The sequence below is a fragment of the Oryctolagus cuniculus genome, chromosome 3 (genome assembly GCF_964237555.1).
Source record: "Oryctolagus cuniculus chromosome 3, mOryCun1.1, whole genome shotgun sequence".
NCBI lineage: Eukaryota > Metazoa > Chordata > Mammalia > Lagomorpha > Leporidae > Oryctolagus > Oryctolagus cuniculus.
The window spans coordinates 31,055,862-31,074,703 of NC_091434.1; positions in this window are offsets into that span (position 1 = coordinate 31,055,862).

Here is an 18,842-nt window from a genome sequence, read left to right on the forward strand (position 1 = left end):
AGAGCAATGTTTGTCTCTTTAACTGTCCTCTTGAAATGCTCACATTTCCAGGATACACTTGTGGCATTCAGGAGGAGGGCACATGCTAAAGCCGCATGCTGTTTGGATCTCTGATTAGGGTACCACTTCCTACCTCATAAAATAGATGGAAAGCAGAGGAGAGCTCCCTTTCTACCACAGACCACACTCAGACATACCACTCTTGTTTTCTCTTTCTGTCTCTCCTCTGTCTCTCTCTCTCTTTCTGTCTCTCCTCTTTCTCTCTGTCTCTCTCTCTCTTTTTACCACAGACCAGGTTTAGAAGTATTTTTCTCATTCTCGCTCTCATTCAAGGACATCCCTCTGGCCCACTCATCATGGGTATTCCACTGTTCCTATTTGCACAAATTACTAGTCTCTGCTTAGCAGACAAGAACCTGGATTGGAGACAAAAACCTGGATTGGAAATTAATATGCTCATTTTCCATATCAGCACTATGTTTTCCAAAGTTGTTATGAAATTTCCCTAGGATAGCACACTATCTCTAATACCTAAGGCTGTACAAACTACGTTGTACAAACTTCCTTGAAAAGGTCTGAGCCAGGGGCCAGTGCAACAGTGTAGCAGGTAAAGCTGCCACCTGCAGTGCCAGCATCCCATATGGGTACCATTTGGAGTCCCAGCTGCCCCACTTCTGATCCATCTCTCTGCTATGGCCTGGGAAAGCAGTGGAAGATGGCCCAAGTGCTTGGGTCCCTGTACCCACGTGGGAGACCCAGAAGAAGCTCCTGGCTGCTGGCTTTGGATCAGCCCAGCTCTAGCCATTGCATCTATTTAGGGAGTAAACCAGCAGATGGAAGATCTCTTTCTCTGCTTCTGCCTCTGTATCTCTGTAACTCTGCCTTTAAATAAATATTTTTTTAAAAAAAAGTCTAGGACAAAGAACTGTCACAAACTCTACAGAACCACAAGAAATCAATGGAGGATTATTTCCTAAAATCCTGAAAAAAATAATTTTTTGTTTGCATGTTACACAACATAAAGGATAAAACCCATGTTTTACATTATTAGTATTTTCACATGCTTAGGGGGAAATATAGAAAGGCATAAAGAAGAATATAAATAAATACCAGTGTTTTACCTTTCATATTATATTTAACATCAGCTAGAATACATCTTAAGCCTTTTTTGGAGGATAGAATGTATCCTTGGAGCTATGAACAGCAACAAGGTTTTCCAAATGTTCTACATTTTCCTTGAATTTGCCTTATGCCAATACAGTCTCCCTCAGGGTCTTACTGTCATATGCTAGCTGTGAGGAGAGAATTTGTGCTCTGTTCCTCTGCCTTTGTTGCTGATTGATTCAGCCAAGTCTTTGTGTTTTGTACCTGGAGGAGGATTTCATCTGTCAGGATAACTATCCAATTAGGCCCTGGTAACTGTCTTCCTGCTATTACTTTTCCCCTTGATACACCCCCGAAGCCACAATATTGTTTAATGGACCAGAAAACATCTAATGATAACGCAGCCCCTGGACTTCTGGGTCTGTGTGAATATCTGTGAAGGCTCTTTCATGTGGCTGCTGCTGTAGAACTGACATTTGGTGAGATTAATAGGCTGACCTAAATGAGGCCACAAATGAGCTATCCTTCAGTTTTGAAAGAACATTTTGTCCAGTTTCTTAAACATGCCTAGTACAGCATCAAGTGGCTCATTTTTCTACCATCTTTACTTTATGATGGCATTTATTGTCCTGGAAATTATTAAAAGCTTCATGATTGACATACACCTGTATCCACTACCTTACCTCTGTGGGCACTTGAATTTGAAACCCACCATTTAGAAGATAATAATGGGAAATTGTTAATTTGTAGTTTTTGACTTATAGATCTTACCAGACATGGCACTGAATACTTGTCTTGAATTTTCTTGTCTTAGGAACAGTTAGAGCAGAAATAATAAATGTAATAAATACATTTTATTTGATAAATCAAGTAACAATAGTTGTTTAGTGTCAGGACAGATACAAGATAGGGTGAATTGTGATTATTTTGTTACTTTTTACAATTTTTATTTATTTGAAGGCAGAGAGACAGAGACAAAGCAGAACCAGGACTCATACTTAAGAAGTTAGAAAAGGGTTGCAGGCATCACAAGTGGCATTTCAACTGCCGTGCCAAATGACCTTTCAAATCCTTTATTACTTGTAACCTATGATAAAACAAGAGTGTGGAAAGTTACATAGCAAATAAGACAAAATAAAATATATATTAACAAAATAAAGCAAATATATGTTACAGGGAATAAGGGTAAGTGAAAAAGCAATAGTTGCCAAGTGATGTGTATTTAAAAGTGTATCACTGTCCATAAGAGAGAGAAAGAGCTTCTGACTGGGAAAGCCAAGGAATCTATGAGCTATGCATAGGAGTTGGTTGTCTGTCAGTGTTGATAATGTATCCCAAGATGCATTATTTTCATAAATTCATTATATACATTGTTTTCATATAACTTTTCCTGGATACTATGAATTTAAATAGAAACCAGAATGCATTTGGGAGTTATTGCCATTTTAGTCCAGAAAAAAGAGAAAATAATTATATGAAAATTAGAAACTATGCAAGTAATTCAGGCAATATTAGAATGTATGTAAAACTATGCAAATGTAAACTCAATCACATAAAATGGAATAGTTTTAAAAATCTAATATTTAATGTTGAAATTAATATATGAAAGATTAGGCTGAGTGCTGGAGAAATAGGAAATCAAAGATTAGTAAAATAATTCTAAAGTTTATGCAAAACTTAATGGAACTTTGTTGCAAGAGGTTTGTCACTGGAACCATCCATCAGTCAGTCTCAGTGAAGTGTTTATTTTTTATGTCAAAAATCTTTGAGATTCTAATAAAATATTTTGCTTCCTCTCCCTGTCAATACTGCCAACATGAGTTTGGGCCATGGATTTTACCCTTAACTTCAAGCACATACTCAAGAAAGATCTGCTAAGCTACCAGCTCTTGCCCCACAGTTCCAAATTGACTGTTATATGTCATCAGTCCTAAATCCTGCTTCATTGAGCAAAGGGTGTGGAGTGTGGTCAAATACAATCACCTTGATCAGATTCTCCATTTATGAGGGATTTTTATCATTAAACTACTCACAGACACTCTAACTTCTAAAGACAGAAGTATGCTTGGTGGGCAGTATCAATTAAAATCTTCCACCTGCAGTGCCAGCATCCCATGTGGATGCCAGTTCGAGTCCCAGCTGCTCCGCTTCTGATCCAGCAAGTGAGCCTGGGAAAGAGGCAGAAGATGGCCCAAACAATTTGCCTCTGCATCCATCTAGAAAACCTGGAAGAAGCTCTGGCTGCTGTTTTTGGACTGACCCAGTCCCAGCTGTTGCAGCCATTCGGGGAATGAACCAGTGGAGGGAAGATCTCTCTCTACCTCCTTCTTCCTCTCTATCTCTGCTTTTCAAATAGATAAACACATCTTTAAAATACTCAGTTTTGCCACCATTGAGCTATGCCTTCATTTCTGATGCTCAAAATTTTCCTGTTGTAGTTTGCACTCATTTCTGTGATTTGTTTTTGCTCCTATTTTTAAAGATTCACTTTTTTATCTGAAATGCAGAGTAAAGAGATACAGGGAGAGACAGAGAAAGAGACCTTTCATCTGCTAGTTCACTCTCCAGATGACTTGGTTCTAGTGGCCAGGGCTGGGCTGGGCCAGGCCAAGCCAGGAGCCTGGAATGCCATCCAGAGCTCCCACATGGGTGGCAGGCAACTAAAGACTTGAACCACCTTCCCTTGCTTTTCTAGGTGCATTAGCAGGGAGCTGGATCAGAAGTGGAGCAGCCAGGACTTGAATATGAGATGCCAGCATTGCAGGCTGTGACTTACCAGCTGCATAATGCAGGCTCCCATTTCTGTGATTATTCAAATCTCCAGTAACCATCATAACCTGATATAAACACCATTTGATCTTCACATTTGTAACAGTGATATGTGTAGTACTCACATCAAGATATTCTATTTGAATAATCTTGATCTCAATGTTAGCTAAACCCAAACAAATTCTTCAAGTTGTTAATAACAACAGTACTTAGCCTGTCTTCTGAAGTGGGCAGGGTCTCTGCATCCCATGTATTGTTCAGTTTTTACTTTCTTTCTATGTTATAGCCACTTGATTTTCAGACCACAAAATGTGACACACTCATTATAAGACTTGCTAGCGGGAGTTTAGCTCTATGATTGGCTTTTCTGTGGTTATATGGCTAACAAAGGCACACAAGTAAAACTTGCATTCAGTCTAGAAAATCTGCAAGTTTTTGTTCTTACTATAGTACATGCATTAATGATGTTATGATTTCAGTTACTCCACCCATCCCTCTTTTCACATCTTCCTCCCTTGCAGGGCTTTCTTTATCTCCAAGTGTCCTGGGATCTCACACAGCCATGCATTGTTCATAATAAAGAAGAATCATGGGATGAACTTGGCCCTTTATAGAACAAGAATATTGAGATTGAATATTCACTAGCTATATACACATAGAAATTTGTCTTAAATTCACTATATTTCAACTGTAATATAGGATTTATAAGTTCACTCTGAAACTTACATGATTTTCATGAAACCAAAATAATATGGTGACAAAAATTCTTGCATAAAAATAAATTTATCTTTTAATTCCAGTTTTCCATAAACATTTTGAAGTATCCTCATACAGATATTATAGATTCACATAGAATGGTGTTCAATCCACAAAGCAGAACAACTCTTTCCCTACATTTCCATCTAGTTCTGCTTGCTATGGTATCATTTGCCCAAGCTGAGCACTCCCAAGTATTTGGGGAAATGAATCAGCAAATGAAAGATATCCCTCTGTATTTCTCTCCATTTCTCTCTATTTTCAATAAATGAAAAAAAAGAAAGAAATAAAAGTGTAAGTCAGAAAGTCATATCCCATATTAGATGATATCGGTTCAAGCCTCTGTGACTCTGATTCAAATCCGGCATCCCGTTAATACACACCCTAGTAGGCAACAGGCGATGACTCAACTAATTAGGTCTCTGTTAAACACACGGGATGCCTGGATTGTGTCCCCAGCTCCCATCTTCAGCCTGGCAAGCCCCAGCCATTCAGATCATTTGGAGAGTTAACCAGTGAATGGGGCTGTTTCTCTCTCTCTCTCTCTCTCTCTCTCTCTCAAAATCTTAAATGCAATTCATTTTTTGAAATTTTTAAATAAAAGAGATGGTTCATGCATCAAATCATAGACAGACTTGGAAACATCCACTACTACTGTAATTTCAGTGCATGAAGGGAGCCAAATCTTACCAGCTGTGTAGGTACAGAATTAAAACTGCAATTGCATATGTTTTAAACACAAAATAAATTTTAATTAATTAATAAGTACCAGAGTTTTGTGAATCAAACACTTGAAAATACTATTTCAATGATTGAGAACAAACAGGTTGGTGAAATAGGAAAAGCTTAAATGGAAAAACCCAGACATCTAATGAGATATGCAGGGGTTCACACTGCTTCTAGTAATAATATGAAAAGGAAATGTGCAAGTTAAGCACACGCCCACTCGGACTTAGCCCTAATGGTAGAGGTAGAAACGTGCCATGGGACTCAAAATCCCATTAAGTTGGCATGTACCCATGCCATCTTACTAGTTAAAGTGATCAGTTTAAGTTCATAATTGATCATAAAGATAGGATTAAGTGTTAAAGGGATCACATAAACAAGACTAGTGCCTGCTAATACGAACTGAGAGAATTAAAAAGGAGAGAATGACCCAACATGGGAAACAGGATACACAGCAGGCTCATAAAATGGCAAATACCCTAAACAGCACTCTGGCCTCAGAATCAGCCCTTAAGACATTCAGATCTGGCTAAAAAGCCCATGAGAGTTTCTCAGGCATGGAAAGCCAAGACACTGTGGCAAAAAAATGACCTAAATGAAAGATCTCTGTGAGTGAGATCCCACTGGAAAAATGGGCCATCAAAGAAGGAGGTACCTTTCTCTTAAGGGAGGAGAGAACTTCCACTTTCATTATGGCCTTCTCTGAATAAGGTCAGAGTGTATGAACTCAGGAGGCTTCCATAACCTTGGTAGCTCATGACAAGAGCCTCGGATGATTACTGACATCATAAGTGTGACAATTGTTAAATCAATAACAGGAGTCACTGTACATTTATTCCCCATGTAACATCTCCATCCTTAATGTGTTGTACTACGTGAATTAATGGTAAAACCAGTATTCAAACAATACCCTATACTTTGTGTGTCTGTGTGGGTGCAGTTTGTTGAAATCTTTACTTAGTATATACTAAGTTGATCTTCTGTATATAAAGATAATTAAAAATGAATCTTAATGAACAATGGGATGGGAATGGGAGGAAAAGATGGGCTGGTTTGTGGGTTGGAGGGAGGTCATGGGGAGAAAACTGCTATATTCCAATGTTGTACTTTCAAAATTTATATTTATTAAATAAAAGTTTTCTTTCAAAAAAAGAAAGGAAATGTACAGATATTAATATCCTTGATCTTCACTTCATCCATTTATTGTAACGCTACAGCTAATATTTTGCAAGCCCATGTTCTCAGGAGCTGAATTGCCACTTAAATGGCAGTACACAGTAACTTACAGCATTCACTTTTGTTGCAAGATCCATTTCTGAACAGTGGTGAAATATGGCTAACCTCTAGAAGTCTGACCTATCATCTGTTTCTGCTTTTTCCTGGAAGAATTTTGATAGCCTATCAAGTCCTTCAATGTTTAATATCTATGAGATCATTATAAATTAGTTTGCATAGGTAGAGGGAGAAGTTAAGAGATACATAACAATGATATAGAATGGTACAATTCCTAAGAAGAAATAATTCTGGTTCACATATTAGTTTGTGGCAATATTTCATCATATTTGAGGTACTTTGATAGGATTAATAAACTAGCTTAACAAAGCTAATACACTAGCATTAGACATTTAATGACACTGCACAACATACTTCATAGATAGATACTTAGATATAGAGAGAGTTGTACATGCAGATCAAAGGTATTGTCAGATTGATTTGCATATTTGCTAAGAAAGACTGGGTGAGAGACTCTGAGCTATTTATAAGGTACCGTGTCCATATATGACTACAGAGAAAATGGGGAAAACATGTATGTAAGGCAGTGAGTCTTCCTAGACTCATGGGAGTTTTGAAAATATAATTGTTGGTAGAGCCAAGGGAGAGATTCCTAAACTGTAACATATCTTCAAGTATCTTATGAAGTTCATTGTGTGGAAGAAGAACAGGAATAAATATAATTATATTGGGAAAAATGGGGATCACCTTATTATAAACTTGCCATGGTGTTACAAGGCCCTTTTTCCTAGGGACCATCTAACCTCTTTAATAAATTGGTTACCTTTTTTTCTGATATGTGGTAGTTAATATAAAATACAAAAATGTATAAGAATGAGACAGATACCTCATAACTATTGTTTTTAGCCCTTGTGTGTACTCCTATGGAACCCATGGTCTTCCTTGTTTTTACTTGTTGAATATTATGGCTAGTGATACATTAAGCCTGTGATTATAAAGCAAATTGAAATTATGTTTTTTGCAAAAATTAAATAAAGGAAGGAAGGAAGGGGATTGAGGGAGGGAGAAAGTGGAAGCAGAGGATGGTTATCTTCACAGAAATGTACCTATGAAATACATGAAATCTGTTCTGTTTATAATTAAAATAAAAAATTAATAACATAGTTCTGGCCTTAAAATTGGCAAAGGATGGTGATATTTTAAAGTTAAGAGTGGATGTCTTCAGATATTTGTTCATACATTCTAGTCTTCTTTTGATTACATAATTTAAGAATTTCCCTTGTTGTCTGTGTATCTATTTCTTTAAGGGATTCCTTGTTCTATTAACCATCTCCACATTCCTCTGAAGGTCAACAGTTCTTGGATGCATGCTGACCTTGCTAACCATTGCAATAACTGAAACACCCTGTAGTGGGATAGTTAAGAGGCAGGTCACTCCCTGGCCTCTCTTGGTTTGGGACCCTCACACAACTGTTTTGAGTAAACTTTGTGATATCTTTTGTACCACCACTGACAATGCTGGTGGTGATCTGACCACTGCATTGTTGATGCAACAGAAAATTGAGTAAACAAATGGTGGTGTATTTCTAGAAAAAGCTTCAGCATTAAAAAAGAATGCATAATTGACATAACATGGATGGATCTCTAAAATATTGTGTCAATCAAAATAAATCAAACCAAAATAATACACAACACATTATTTTATTTTATTTATTATGTAAAATTTCAGAATATGCAATCTTATCTACAGTGATAGAAATCAGAAAAAGGGATTACTGATAGTGGAGAGGTGATGAAATTAACTGGAAAAAGGCACAGGGGACTTTCAATTATTCTGGCAAGGATCTATGTCTTGATGTTGTTTTAGATGAATTGTATATTTCTCAATATCCATAAAATAGTACACTTACAATAAGGGCATTCTGCACAAAATTGATAGTTTGGTACCTTCCTTTCTAACTCTTATACTTTTTGGTATGATTTCAATTTTTAATTTTTTTTTAACTTTTATTTAGTAAATATAAATTTCCAAAGTACAGTTTTTGGATTACAATGGCTTTTCCCCCACATAACTTCCCTCCCACTTGCAACCCGCCCATCTTCTGTTCCCTCTCCCATTCTATTCACATCAAGATTCATTTTCAATTATCTTTATATACAGAAGATCAATTTAGTATATATTAAGTAAAGATTTCATCAGTTTGCACCCACACAGAACATAAAGTTTAAAATACTGTTTCGGTCCTAGTTATAGCATTACTTCGCATTGGACAACACATTAAGGACAGAGATCCCACATGAGGAGTAAGTACACAGTGACTCCGGTTGTTGACTTAACAATTTGGCACTCTTGTTTATGGCATTGAGACTTACTTTATGGCCTATCACACAGTCTATTCTTGAGAAAGTTCATGCACAGATGAAAAGAATTTGTATTCTACAGCTCTGGGATGAAATGTTCTATAGACATCAATTAGGTTCATTTGGTCAAGGGTGTTGATTAGCTCTGTTGTTTCCTTGTTGATTTTTTTGTCTAGTTAATCTGTTTGTTGATGAACTTTGGGTGTTGAAAATCCCCATTATCATTGTTTTAGATAGCTAGCAGCCCTATTTTGGGGGCATACTCATTTACTGTGGTCATATCTTCCTGTTGAATTGATCCCTTAATCATTACATAATGCCCTTCTCTATATATTTTAACAGTTTTTATGTTATAGTCTATTTTGTTTGAAAATAAGATGGCTACTCCTGAGTCATTTTTGCTATCCATTGGCCTGGAATACCTATTAAAATATTTTTACTTTCAGACTGTGTGTATCTTTATTTGTGAGGTGTGTTTCTTGTAGACAGATAGATAGTCCTTGTTTGTTAATCCATTTAGCCAATCTGTATCTTTTAATTGTAGAATTTAGGCCATTTACACTCAAGGTTATTATTGATAAGTAAAGACTTGGTCCAGCTGCCATTTTTCCATAAATGCTTCTTTTCTTCTCTCATTTTTTATTTTCCATTGTACCTTTAATAGGAGATTTTCTGCCTTCACATTTCTTTCATTGAGTTAACTATATTTCTGTTTCTGTGTGTAGCACATCCTTAAGTATCATTTGTAAAGTTTCAGATTCTTTTTTTTTGAATTTTATTTTATTTATTTTATTTTTTAACTTTTATTTAATGAATATAAATTTCCAAAGTACAGCTTATGGATTACAATGGCTTCCCCCCTATAATGGCCCTCCCACCCGCAACCCTCCTCTTTCCCACTCCCTCTCCCCTTCCATTCACATCTAGATTCATTTTCGATTCTCTTTATATACAGAAGATCAGTTTAGCATACATTAAGTAAAGAGTTCAACAGTTTGCTCCCACACAGAAACATAAAGTGAAAAATACTGTTTGAGAACTAGTTATAGCATTAAATCTCAATGTACAGCACACTAAGGACAAAGATCCTACATGAGGAGAAAGTGCACAGTGACTCCTGTTGTTGACTTAACAAATTGACACTCTTGTTTATGGCCTCAGTAATCACCCTAGGCTCTTGTCATGAGCTGCCAAGGTTATGGAATCCCCCTGAGTTCACTGACACTGATCATTTTTAGACAAGGCCATGGTAAAAGTGGAAGTTCTCTCCTCCCTTCAGAGAAAGGTACCTCCTTCTTTGATGACCCATTCTTTCCATTGGGATCTCACTCATGGAGATCTTTCATTTAGGTTTTTTTTTCCAGAGTGTCTTGGCTTTCCATGCCTGAAATACTCTCATGGGCATTTCAGTCGGATCCGCATGCTTTAAGGGCTGATTCTGAGGCCAGAGTGCTGTTTAGGACATCTGCTATTCTATGGGTCGGCTGTGTATCTCACTTCCCATGTTGGATCATTCTCTCCCTTTTTTATTCTATCAGCTAGTATTTGCCAACACTATTCTTGTTTATGTGATCCCTTCGGATCTTAGTCCTATCATTATGATCAATTGTGAACAGAAATTGATCACTGGGACTAGTGAGATGGCATTGGTACATGCCACCTTGATGGGATTGAATTGGAATCCACTGGTATGTTTCTAACTCTATCGTTTGAGGTAAGTCATCTTGAGCATGTCCCGAATTGCACATCTCTCCCCTCTCTTATTCCCACTCTCATATTAACAGGGATCACTTTTCAGTTAAGTATCAACACTTAAGAAGAATTGTGTATTGATTACAGTATTCAACCAAAAGTATTAAGTAGAACAAACAAAAAAAATACTAAGAAGGATAACGTATTAAATTGCTCATCAACAGTCAGGGTGAGGGCTGATCAAGTCACCGTTTCTCATAGTGTTCATTTCACTTTAACAGGTTTCCTTTTTGGTGCTCAGTTAGTTGTCACCTATCAAGGAGAACAAGTGGTATTTGTCCCTTTGAGATTGGCTTATTTCACTCAGCATAATGTTTTCCAAATTCCTAACAGAGATCACTTTTCAGTTAAAATTTAAACACCTAAGAATAATTGTGTGTTAATTACAGAGTTCAACCAATAGTGCTAGAACAAAAAAATACTAAAATGGATAAAGTATTACATTGTACATCAACAGTCAGCACAAGAGCTGATCAAGTTTCTCATAGTGTCCATTTCACTTCAACAAGTTTCCCCTTTGGTGCTCAGTTAGTTGTCGCCAATCAGGGAGAACATATGATATTTGTCCCTTTGGGACTGGCTTAATTCACTCAGCATGTTTTCCAGATTCCTCCACCTTGTTGCCAATGACCAGGTTTCATTGTTTTTGACTGCTGTATAGTATTCGATAGAGTACATGTCCCATAATTTCTTTATCCAGTCTACTGTTGATGGGCATTTGGGTTGGTTCCAGGTCTTAGCTACTGTGAATTGAGCTGCGATAAACATTAAGGTGCAGACAGCTTGTTTGTTTGCCAATTTAATTTCCTTTGGGTAAATTCCAAGGAGTAGAATGGCTGGGTTGAATGGTAGGGTTATATTCAGGTTTCTGAGGAATCTCCAGACTGACTTCCATAGTGGCTTAACTAGTTTACATTCCCACCAACAGTGGGTTAGTGTCCCTTTTTCCCCACATCCTCTCCAGCATCTATTGTTGGTAGATTTCTGAATGTGAGCCATTCTAACTGGGGTGAGGTGAAACCTCATTGTGGTTTTGATTTGCATTTCCCTGATTGCTAGTGATCTTGAAAATTCACTCAACATGGATTAAAGACTTAAATCTACGACCTGATACCATCAAATTATTAGAGAGCATTGGAGAAACACGGCAAGATATAGGTACCGGCAATGACTTCTTGGAAAACACCCCAGAAGCACAGGCAGTGAAAGCCAAAATTAACAATTGGGATTGCATCTAATTGAGAAGTTTCTGTACTGCAAAAGAAACAGTCAAGAAAGTGAAGAGACAACCAACAGAATGGGAAAATATATTTGCAAACTATGCAACTGATAAAGGGTTGATAACCAGAATCTACAAAGAAATCAAGAAACTCCAGAACATCAACACAGACAACCCACTTAAGAGATGGGCCAAGGACCTCAATAGACATTTTTCAAAAGAGGAAATCCAAATGGCCAACAGACACAAGTTTAAGATTCTTTCAACTTTTGGGAACGTCTTTATTTCATCTTTATTTATAACTCAGAGTTTTCCTGGCTACACTATTCAGGTTGATAATTTTTTCAGACTTGGACTATCTCTCCATTCTATCCTAGCCTGTAGTGTTTCTAATGAGAAGTCAGTTGTCAATCTAATTGGAGATCCTCTGACTGTAATACGGTGTTTCTCCTGTACACATTTTGGCATCTTTTCTTTATACTTTACTTTTGGAAGTTTGACCAAAATGTGTCATGGTGAAGATCTTTTTTGAACATGCCTTGTGAGTTCTGAGTTCTTCCTGTATTTGAATATCCCTATATTTCTCCAAATTAGGGAAATTTTCTGCTACTTTCTCACTGAATAGGTCTTGTAATCCATTTTCCCTTTCCACATCATTATGAACTCTTAAGAAATGTATGTTTGGTCATTTGAGAGTATCCTATAAATCTGAAACACTATATTGGTTTTTCTAATTCTTTCCTTTTTTCTGTCTATTTTCATGAATGTGTCTTTTAGATTGGATATTCATTTTTCTGCTTCACTGAGTCTGTTGTTAAGGCTTTCTACTGTGTTTTTTTAACATATTGTGTTCTTCATTTATCATATTTGTTTGACTCCTGTTGATTATCTTTACCTCATGGCAGGATTTCTCATCCATATCATGTATGGATTGCTTTAACTCATGTATTGCTTCTCTGTGTTTTTCTATAATCCTATAATCATTTCTTTAACTTTTATTTAGTAAATATAAATTTCCAAAGTACAGCTTATGGATTGCAATGCCTCTTCCCCCCCCATAACTTCCCTCCCACCTGCAACCCTGCCCTCTCTCGCTCCCTCTCCCATTCCATTCACATCAAGATACATTTTCAATTATGTTTATATACAGAAGATCAATTCAGTATATATTAAGTAAAGTTTCATCAGTTTGCACCCATACAGAATATAAAGTACTGTTTGAGTACTAGTTATAGCATTAATTCGCATTGTACAACACATTAAGGACAGAGATCCTACATGAGGAGTAAGTACACAGTGACTCCTGTTGTTGACTTAACAAATTGGCACTCTTGTTATGGCGTTAGTAATCTCCCTAGGCTCTAGTCATGAGTTGCTAAGGCTATGGAAGCCTTTTGAGTTCACAGACATTGATGTTATTTAGACAAGGTCATAGTCAAAGTGGAAGTTCTCTCCTCCCTTCAGAGAAATGTACCTCCTTCTTTGATGGCCCGTTCTTTCTACTGGGATCTCACTCGCAGAAATCTTGCATATAGGTTTCATTTAGGTTTTTGTTTGGTTTTGGTTTTGGTTTTGGTTTTTTTTTTTTTTTTTTTTTTTTTTTTTTTTTTTTTTTTTTTTTTTTCCAGAGTCTCTTGGCTTTCCATGCCTAAAATACTCTCATGGGCTCTTTAAATGTCTGGTAGAATTCAGCAGTGAATTCATCTGGTCATGGGCTTCTTTTTGTTGGGATGGCCTTTACTACTGTTTCAATTTCTGTCTCAGTTATGGCTCTGTTTAGGTTTTCTATGTCTTCCTGGTTCAATTTAGGTAGGTTGCATGTGTCCAGGAATCTATCCATTTCTGATAGGTTTTTCTGTTTGCTGACATACAAGTCCTATTTTCTAGGATAGACCATATATTAGGACACAGATGAACTATCAGTAAATTTTAAAAATTGAAATCATGCCATAAATCTTCTCAGACCATAAAGGAATAAAACTTGAAATAAATAAGAGTAATATAAATTTTACAGTTATATGGAAAACGAAGAACTTGTTCTCAATAAAATGTGTCATTGAATAAATTAAAAAGGAAATACAAAATTCTTGAAACAAAAATGAAACCACAGTATATCATAGTCTGTGGGATACAGCAAAAGCAGTATTATGAGGGAAGTTCATGGCAATAAGTATTTACATTGAAAAATAGAATTCAAATAAAAGAATCTAATGGTACATCTCAGGAATCTAGAAAAGTAAAGAAAAGTTAATTTCATTTTAACAGGAGCCAAGAAATAATAAAATCACAGCAGAAATATGTGAAATTAAAATAGAAATAAAATACAAAATATCAACAAAATGTAAAGATGTTTTTTTGAAAACAACAAAATGAATATTTAGAGAGACTAATAAAGAAAAATGAGAAAAAATAAAATTAAAGGGAATTGGATAGCTGCATAGTGTGTTAATTTACTAGTTTTGATGCTGGTATCTCTTGTCAGATTGACAATTTGAGTCTCAGCTGATCTGCTTCTGATCTAGTTTCCTGCTGTGCTTCTGAAAAAGTAGTGGATGATAATCCAAGAATATTGGCCCCTGCCGCCTGTGTGGGAGACTTAGTTGAAGTTCCTGGATTCTGGCTTCAGCCTAGCCTGGCCGTAGCTGTGGTGAACGTTTGGGGAGTGAACAAGCAGATGGAAGATCTCCCTGTATGCCTGTCATTCTCTCTCTCTCAGTCTGCCTTTTGAAAAAAATAAATAAATAATCTTTTTAAAAAATAAAATTATAGATAAAAAAGGAATATAACAACTGATTCTGCAGAAATATAACAGATCATAATACCCTGCTATAAGCTAATATTATAATCTATTTTATATTTATTAAAAATATATTAAAAAACAGGAAACCCTCAGAGAAATAAATAAATTCCTGGATACATACAATCTAACCATAATTCAATCTGGAAGATACAGAAAACCAAAACAGACCCATAACAAGTGATGATATTGATGCTCCTCCAAGTGGCTGGTTCCTGGTACTCGGTATAAACCCAGATTTACCTCTCTCTCTTAGGCAAAGCTCTCACTCTCCTACGCATCTTTCTCACTAAATAAAAACCTAAAATGTAAAAAAAGAGCATACATCACAATCAAGTGGTATTTATTCCAGGGACAGGGATACAAAGATGGTTCAACATTTGCAAATTGATAAACTTAATAAATCACAACAGAAAGAAAAATATGTGCCCATATCAAGAGTTGCATAAAAAGCATTTGACAAGATTTATCATCTCTTCCCTTCATGATAAAAATGCTCAACAAACTAGGTATAGAAGAAATAAACTTCAAAACAATGAAGGCTAGCAAATCCACTATCAATATCATACCAAATAAGGAAACACCAGAACCATTCCCACTCGTATCTGAAACAAGACAAGGATGTCCAACTTTACCACTCTTCTTCATTATGGCATCAGAAATATTAGCAAAAGCAAATAGGAAAGAGAAAGAAATAAAAAGAGGGGCTGAGCCTGTGATGCAGTAGATTAGGCCACCATTAAATATGAAGTATATGAAAAAATGCTCAATATCATTAGCCATTGGATAAATGTAAATCAAAACCATAGTAAGAAATCACCTCACCCTTGGTCAGAATTGCTACCATTAAAAAGAAAGTAACATATGCTAGTGAGGTATACAGAAAGGGGAATTCCTATAAACTATTATTGGAAAGTAATTTATTAGAGTCACTATGGAAAACAGTGTGGAGATTTATTCAAAAACTAGAAATAGAGCAACTATATTACCCACCAATCCCACTAGTATGTGTATATATGAAATCATTGTATCAAAGAAATATCTGCTGTACTATATTTACTATAGCACTCTTCATAGTAGCCAAAATATGGAATTAACCACAGGGAATATCACCAGGTGAATGGATAAAGAAAATGTGGTACATACACACACTGGAATACTCTTCAGAAATTAGAAAAGTGAAATCCTATCATCTGCAGCAAAATGGATGGAATTTGATGACATCATGTTATGTGAAATAAGCCAGACACACAAATACAGCAAATTCATCATCATATGTGGCACTAAAAAAATCAATCTCAACACAAAATGGTGATTATTAGAGGCTTTGAATGGTGGGGAATATAAAGAGTTTGAGTAGCAAATAGGAAATCAAAGTCAGATTAAAGGAAGAAGTTCCTAGTGTTACACAGCCTAGTGAGGAGACTATGGTTCACAGTAACCTAGTATATATTGTATGAGCAAATAGAGGAAGAAGCTCCAAGTCTCCAATAATAATGTCAAAGAACGAGAAAATTTATTACCCTGTTTTGATAAGTATGTCTTTTGTATATGTATTCAAATATCACAGTTAGGCCCATAAACATGCACAGCTATTATTAATAAAAATGTTAAAGGGAGAGTTGAAATTTATTACACTTTTGACATTTTGTTAAAAATAACAGAAATTATAAAATAGAACAAAAACATGTATATTCTAATTTTGTTTTCTTTTTTAATTTTCTTCCCTTGCTCTCAGCTACCTTCATATCAGAATTTCTTTGCTGTTAATGTACTTACCTCACTGAGGCTATTTGTGTTTCCAAAGATAAAGATCCATATCATCCAGTTCCTCATTTTGCCACTATTTTCAGCACCCTAAAAACAGAAATTTGGTTTTTATTATTTCTGCCAGTAACACTGATGCAAAGAACTGATTTTTTTGTTCAGTTTTGGATACTACATACTTCATAATACTTATCATAAATGTGCTCGAGTATCAATGATCTTTAAATGCTATCCTACTATATTACATGCCCAAATGCTAGAAACAATATTACAAAAATGAACTATTTATATTTCCAGATGGCTCATATAAGCTCTATTGGAGTATGATCGATGAATAACAGATATTATTTGTGCATCATCTGATTAATATTCATGCTAATAATAACAGTACATTTTTGTGCAATTCTATGTAAACATTAAGAATAGCTACCTCCTCTTAATAAATAAAATTAATTCAATTACAGAATTAGATCATATATCATATGATTTCATATAGGAGTTGCATGTCATTTGTCCCCACTTTAAATGTTTGTAGCTAAGTGAAATCCCAAAATCTCGTAGCAGACTATGACAGTTTTTAACATAAAAGTGCAAATGCTTTGACAATCCTCTTATTGACTGCACTTTGAATCCGGTTAACTGCTTCAACCAACATCAAAAGGCAAAATAATAGTAATGATGATAATGCTTTGTGACTTCTGCAGTTAGATAGTAAAATGTTACAAAGCCTCACCTTGTTTTCTGGAGCACATGCTCTCCACATCTCAGCTGCTCTGTAAGATGTAAAACCACAGTGCTGAAGATGTCACATGTGAGTGTTGTGACTGCTCCACCTGAGCCCAGCCTTTCATTTACCCTGAGTTCCAAACCCTCCAAGAAAGAACATCTGCTAGTTGAATATTATCACATGACCAATGCTGTATTTTATGGAACAGAAGAATCGTTCAGGCAAGACTGCCCAAATTCCTGACCTACAAGCAGTGAGATAATAAAAAATGGCTGTTGTTTGATACCACTGTGTTTAGATTGGTTTGGCATGAAACAATTATTAACAAGAGATCAGCAAGAGATTTCCAGAAAAGAATTTGATAATTGAAAGCAGAGCATTGTGTCAACAAAACTTTAAAAAAGTCAATAGACTTTGAAACTACCAGCAGTCACAAATTAGAGGAGTCTTCAGAAAACTGATAGAAATTAAAGACAGGAAAATGTTTTTGTAGGCTGGAAGACAATGGTTCCCATGCTACGTGATGGCATAAAACTTAGCCAAATTACCCCTAGAGTATAATATACAATGTATACTTAGTGAGCTGTTGGACCTAGTTAAGGAATTTTCCAAGTAGAATGTCAAACATGCACACTGGTTTATTTCGGTTGTATAGGACAAGGGGTGAATTGAAAGAAATTAGTTACAGAAAAAAGAGCTATTTGGTTTGCAATCAGAATTTAGAGGAAATAAAAAGAATTTGGTATGTGTTGAGTTCTAAAATGAAACTGTTTTTCATCTGCAGTCTCTCCAGAAAATAAAACATTGTCAAAGCAAAGAGTGATCTCTGTGCAAAGAGGTTACATACACCATAAGAGCTAAGCAAATTTTGTCCTAATTGATAAATATCAGATTCTATTTTATGACTTGAATTTATCTGACAAGCATTGTAGCTATCCTAGGAAAAAGTTTTAATGATAAATTGTATAGCAAGAATGTGCTTTTGAAACATTCTCAACACATTCCAGAGCAAAGAAATCTGATCTTGTGTTTTTGATGAGCACAAGGCAAAAAAAAAGACATAAAATCATTTTTAAGTTATTGTTTCCTTTAGAGAATATGGATTGTCCCAAGTAAATGTTCAATGAAATGGGATATAAATGCTTATATTGCATGTAAGCAAGAATAGCTAAATAGCGCTCCCCAGATTAGATTAATCAATAAGGCTGATGATTCGGTATAATAGTAACATTTTGTATGTTCTGTTCTTTCTCAAGACTATCTTACAAAACCTAAGATAAAAAACCACATCTTTTAATGTTTAGAAAGTTAATGGAGAGCCTAGCTTCATGTCATGGCTGGACAAGCTGCTGTCAGTGATGCTGGCTATCAGCTCAGACTGTCTGTTCAAGTTCCAGCTCCTCATCTTCCAATCCAGCTTCCTCTTAATGCACCTGAGAAGACAGCAGACGATTGCCAAGTACCAGAAAGCCTGCCAACCATGTGGAAGAAAGTCTAGGATGAAGTTTCTGGCTTCTGATTTTCCCCCAGACCCAGAAATTATACCATTTGTGGAACAAACCAAAACAGATGGAACATATCTCTGTATTCCTCTCTCTCTCTCTCTCTCTTTCTCCATGACTGTGCTTTTC